Source organism: Geospiza fortis, unplaced genomic scaffold (assembly GCF_000277835.1).
Source record: "Geospiza fortis unplaced genomic scaffold, GeoFor_1.0 scaffold2, whole genome shotgun sequence".
Taxonomy (NCBI): domain Eukaryota; kingdom Metazoa; phylum Chordata; class Aves; order Passeriformes; family Thraupidae; genus Geospiza; species Geospiza fortis.
The window spans coordinates 2,697,179-2,702,651 of record NW_005054366.1 but is presented as its reverse complement, the minus strand read 5'-3'; the positions used below and the strand labels follow the sequence as shown (position 1 = coordinate 2,702,651).

Here is a 5,473-nt window from a genome sequence, read left to right as displayed (position 1 = left end):
CTGAAATGAAAGAATTCCCAGCTGTATTCCCAGCCTGAAATGACAGAATTCCCATCCTGAAATGAAAGAATTCCCAGCTGTATTCCCAGCCCAGAGTGACAGAGTTCCCAGCCCCTGTCACTCCCCAGCCCCACAGGGCCCTGCAGCTGCAGGACAATGGCCATGGCCACAACAATCAGCCCCTTCTTGCCCAGGATTTGCATTCTCGGGATGATCTTGGCGTGGGAGGAGCTCCCAGTATCCCCCAGTCCCCCGTCCATGTCTGTACTGGTCTGGGCCACCTGCCTGCAGATGAGGGGGGGACGCCTGGGGACGGGGCTGGGGACACCTGGGGATATTTGGGACTGCACTGGGGACACTTGAGGACACCTGGGGACATCCAAACCAACACTGGGAACACCTGGGAACATCAGGGACAGGGTGAGGGACACCAGGACCAGGGCTGGGGACACCTGAGGGACTTTGGGGATGGGGTTGGGGGGTCTAAGGGACACCTGGACAGGGTTTGGGGACACTTGGGGACCTTGGGAGCAGATCTGGGGACAGCTGGAGGAGGAGGAGTGCTCTGAGGTGCCTTCCAAGCCCAGCCACTCCAGGATTCTGGGAGCTGCTGGTCTGTACTGGGACGAGGTGTGGCCAGCCCAGGGGAGGTGACAGCGTTTCCTGCCCCAGCATCCTCCCTCACCTTCGTTGCACTCACCTAAAATTCACTTTTGGGACTTCTTTGCCTGGAAAAACTGCCCCTTTTGGGCGGATCTGCTTACTTTTCTCCAGGTCTTTATTTGCATTATTCTATTTTGGTTTTTTTCTGAAATTAAAACTGGAATGGTTCTGTCTCTGAGAAGAAATGGTCATTCCTGAGATATTCATCTCCAGTTGGAAAAGCATTTCCTTTGGCCAAGTTAAATCCCCCTTTTTTTGTCAACAAAATTCCATTTCCATGAATCACGATTAGGATTTTTTTTTTTTTGGTCATTAGCACCCATTTTCATAATTTGTGGATGCAGCGCAAGAAGAAAGAGTAAAAAGCAACCACAGCAGGTCCTGGGGAGCTGAGACATTCAAAGCCAGGCAAAACTTAAAACATCAGATTCTCCAGAAGCTTCAAATTGGCCAAAAAACTATTCAAACATGAGGAGGAAAACTCCAGAAAGCTGCATTTATTTCCCAGATATCATCACAGAGGTGAGGGAGGCTTTTAATTGCACTCTCCAGACTTCCAGCATCAACAAACCCAGGGTTTCACTGGGAGGAACTCTCTCATTCCAATTAAAAGTGATTTTTTAAGGCCCCAGTGCTTAAGTCAGAAGTTGTTTCTACAGATAGTAAATGATTCTTAATAAGCAAAACCTGCGGCAATAAAACAAAGAAATAAAAATAAATCACATTTTCCAGAACTTGGAGAGTGAGTCCTTAGGATGTTCCCCCATCCCTGCACTCACACAGTGCATGTAAAATGCTGATATTTTATATAATCTGAATTTATCATCATTTTTCCCAGAGAGTGATCTAGAAAAAGGCCTGTTCCAATTTGAGTCTCTTTCCTGTCCTCTAATTCCCATTATGGACCACACAAGGAATTCCTACAGAGTAGATTTTGCTCCAAATTTCCTCTTTTTTTTTGTCTAAAACCCAGGATGAACTCAGGATAAAGGAGCAGCAGCCAGGCTGTGCCCTGAGGTGGGCTCAGCTAGGAGAAAAATCTTCATTTTTCCCCCAATCCCTCCTCTTCCAGCATCCCCTGAGTCACGGGAATGCTGCAAATAAAGCTGAGCTCCAGCAGCAAGCAGAGCTCATTTCAGATGGCTCATGTGAAAACAACCCAGCTAATTATGCTGCAGTAATTACCTGAAAATTATATGTATGTTGTTTTTCCACCAGTCAATAGTGCTATTTTTGAACTTCTCATTGTTCTCATGGCCTGCTGGAGTCACATTGTCTCGAAATCTTCTTTTTTTGGCTCATCACTCACTCACCTCTGGACTGGGGAGGGATTTTCAGGAGAAGTTTCACCTGCAGCATTTGCTCTGCAGCTCAGATCCTCACCTCTGCTGCATTTCAGAAAATGTTTCCATTTTAATCATTTTAATCGAGATTCTGACTCGACATTCCGTCAAGATTTCCTCCTGAAAAATCAAAAATCCTGAAAAAATGGTGGATTCCTGGCTGTGATGATTGTGATTTGGACAAATTTAATTTCCTTCAGTTCAGATCCTCGCCTGTGCTGCATTTCAGAAGATATTTCCATTTTAATGGTCTGTCCAATAAGGAATACAAGATTCTGATTCATCATCCCATCAAGATTTCCTCCTGAAAAATCAGAAAATAAACATCAAAATCCTGGAAATTGGTGGATCCCTTACTGGGATCATCCTGATTTTGAAAAGTTTCATTTCCTTCAGCTTAGATCTTCATTTGAGAAAATATTTCCATTTTAATGGTCTTTCAAATAAGAATTACAAGACTTAACATCCCATCAAGATTTCCTCCTGCAGATCAACAATCCTGAAAATTCCTGGATTCCTGGCTGTGATCATCCTGATTTGGAAGAGTTCCATTTCCTTCAGCTCAGATCTTCCCCTATGCTGCATTTCAGAAAAGATTTCCATTTTAATCGTCTTTTAAGCAAGAATTACAAGATTCTAACTCACCATCCCATCAAGATTTCCTCCTTCCCATCAAAAATCCTGAAAATTCCTGGATTCCTGATTGGGATCATTGTGATTTGTCCTTCAGCTCAGATCTTCCCCTGTGCTGCATTTCAGAAAATATTTTCATTATAATGGTCTTTTAAGTAATAATTACGAGATTCTGACTCAACATCCCATCAAGATTTCCTCCTGCAGATCAAAAATCCTGAAAAATTCCTGGATTCCTGATTGGGATCATTGTGATTTGTCCTTCAGCTCAGATCTTCCCCTGTGCTGCATTTCAGAAAATATTTTCACTATAATGGTCTTTCAAATAAGAATTACGAGGCTCTGACTCAAGATCCCATTATTTCCTCCTTCCCATCAAAAATCCTGAAAAATTCCTGGATTCCTGATTGGGATCATCCTGATTTGGAAGAGTTTAATTCCCTCCCCTGCCCTGGGTGGGGCCTGTGATCCTTGTCTGATTTTATTTCTTTCAAGAGCCACCAGTAAGAGCAGCTGAGTGTCACACCCCACTCCCAGGAAGGGAATGCTGTCAGGCAGCAGGGCTGGGAAAACGGGAGGCAGGAATTCTTGGATCAATCCCAAACAACTCCTGCCATATTCCCTGAGTTTGCCCAGATCCGTGGGGTGAAATGCACTCGGAAGGGCTCCTTGGGGAAAGGAAGATGCTGCTGATAAAAGGTGTCTCCCTGGACTGCTGAGAGGAAATTAATTAACATTTGGAAAAGCACTTTGAGATTCTTGGATGAAAGATGTTGGAGCTGGAATGCTGGCAACATTCAAATAAGTTGGAATAACGTTAATATTTATTGCACGCAGCGCTTTCATCTTCAAAGCTCTTTACCAACATCAATGAGTTAACAAAGAAAATATTAATAAAGATTATATTTACCCATTAAATTACCCTCCCAAAGCATGGATAAATACAGCTGCCTCCAGATAAAAAATAGTATTTAAAAAAAAGCTGAGCCCCAGCTCCAGTGTCAGGCACTAAATCCCTGGTGGGGCTGTCCAGGGAAAACCAACTTGGAACGAGGAATTCTTAGTTTATATCCTGAATGAGGAACTACTAGTTTATATTTTTAATGAGGAATTATTAGTGTAATAATTTTAACTTCCAATGAGGTTGATTGGACCCTAGGCCTAATCCACCACAACCAGGGTGAAAAATCAGAATGGCAAAAGAAGGAAGAGCAGTGCTTGGAAAATGGCTCTGGTTGGTGAGCAGGAATTCCAGAATCCCTGAGGCTGGAAAAGCCTTCCAAAGTCATCAAGTCCCAAAAATTACCCTCCAAAATTACCCCCCAGTTAAAAATAGCATTAAAAGAAAAGCTGAGCCCCAACTCCAGTATCAGGCGCTAAATCCCTGGTGGGGCTGTCCATGGCAAACCAACTTGGAACGAGGAATTATTAGTTTACACTTTGAACAAAGAATTATTAGTTTATATTTTTAATGAGGAATTATTATTTTATACTTTTAATGAGTCTAATTGAACCCTAGGCCTAATCCAGCTGTTCTGGGAATGTATCACCCACAACCAGGGTGGAAAAATCAGGATGGCAAAGGGAGAAGGAAGAGCAGTGCTAGGAAAAAGGCTCTGGTGGAGCAGGAATTCCAGAATCCCTGAGGCTGGAAAAGCCCTCCAAGGTCATCGAGTCCCAGCTGTGCCCCATCCCCACCTTGTCACCTGAGTGCCACATCCAGAATTCCTTGGACACCTGGGACAGTGAGGAGAGCTTTGAGGTGCCTTCCAAGCCAAACCATTCCAGGATTCTGGAAGCTCAGCATCCAGGGCTGGGGACTCCAGACCTCCCTGAGCAGGCACTTCCAGGAGGAGGAGGAGGAGGAGGATGTTTGGGTTTGTTGTGTCTTTGGGATAAACTCCAGGGAAGGGAGGAACGCTCTGTTCCACAGGAAGGAGAGGTGGAACCCCGAGGGAGCTCCCAGACTAAACCATCCCAAGGAATTGCACTCTCCTTTTTTATTTGGAAGTGAATCCTTGCTGGCACAGGCACAGCTCTGCCATTATCACTGGGAAGCTGTGCCCAGCAGTTTACGGAAAACCAGTAAAGGAGAGAGCACTTCCAAGTGCATTATCTGCATTGATTGCAAACGCTCACAGGGCAGCCAGGGCCCCTCTCCCTGTGGGGCTCACCTCCCCTCCCCCAGCTGGAAAGATAAAGAAATCAAGATTAAAAAATCAAGATAAATAAATCAAGATAAATAAATAAAACAGGGGAAGGCATTCTGTTGTGATTTCCCCCCCTCCACAACCCTGATTTGTCCCAAATCCCCCCCGTTTCCATCGGTCTCCCTGGTGCACTCGGGTGCATTCCAGCACATAATGGGCTGGGATAGGTTTTGGAGGAATCCACGGTGCTCTGCAGGCTCTGGAGGTCATTCTGGGCAGCCCATCGATGCTCAGCACAAACATTTCTGGTCAGCATGCTCTGTGCACGCCGCTCCGGGCTCTGCACTGGCCAGATGTGCGTGCCACAGACCCAAAGCCCTGCCCCGGATTTTTCCAGGCTTGCTTGTGAAAAACACCACATCATCTGGGAAGGGTTTTGTGGCTCTTGTCAGGGCTGGGGCAGTTCCTCCAGAGCTGGCTGCAGGCTTTACAAACCCAGCCACACATTAAAGCACCCCAGTTAATCTCCTGTACAACCCCAACCAGGCAGAGCTTCAAATATGTTTCGTTTTGGAGAGAAATCAAATGTTACCTTTGGGAAATACGCTTATTATTAGCATTAGACACGGCTTTTGGGCTCCTTCCAGGAACTTTGCTGAGTTACAGGCGCTTTGTTACCGCTCT

General features: G+C 45.3%; 1 long non-coding RNA gene across 1 annotated transcript in view; it reads right to left on the bottom strand.

Annotated features, from left to right (window-relative positions):
- Positions 1-758: 758 nt before the first annotated feature.
- Positions 759-5,473, bottom strand: part of LOC102040501 — a 6,808-nt gene continuing 2,093 nt past the window's right edge. The window contains exons 2-3 of the long non-coding RNA XR_265395.2: positions 1,849-2,051; positions 759-1,350 (exon numbers count right to left, since the gene is read on the bottom strand). This is a non-coding gene — a long non-coding RNA (uncharacterized LOC102040501). The remainder of the gene's footprint in view (positions 1,351-1,848; positions 2,052-5,473) is intronic.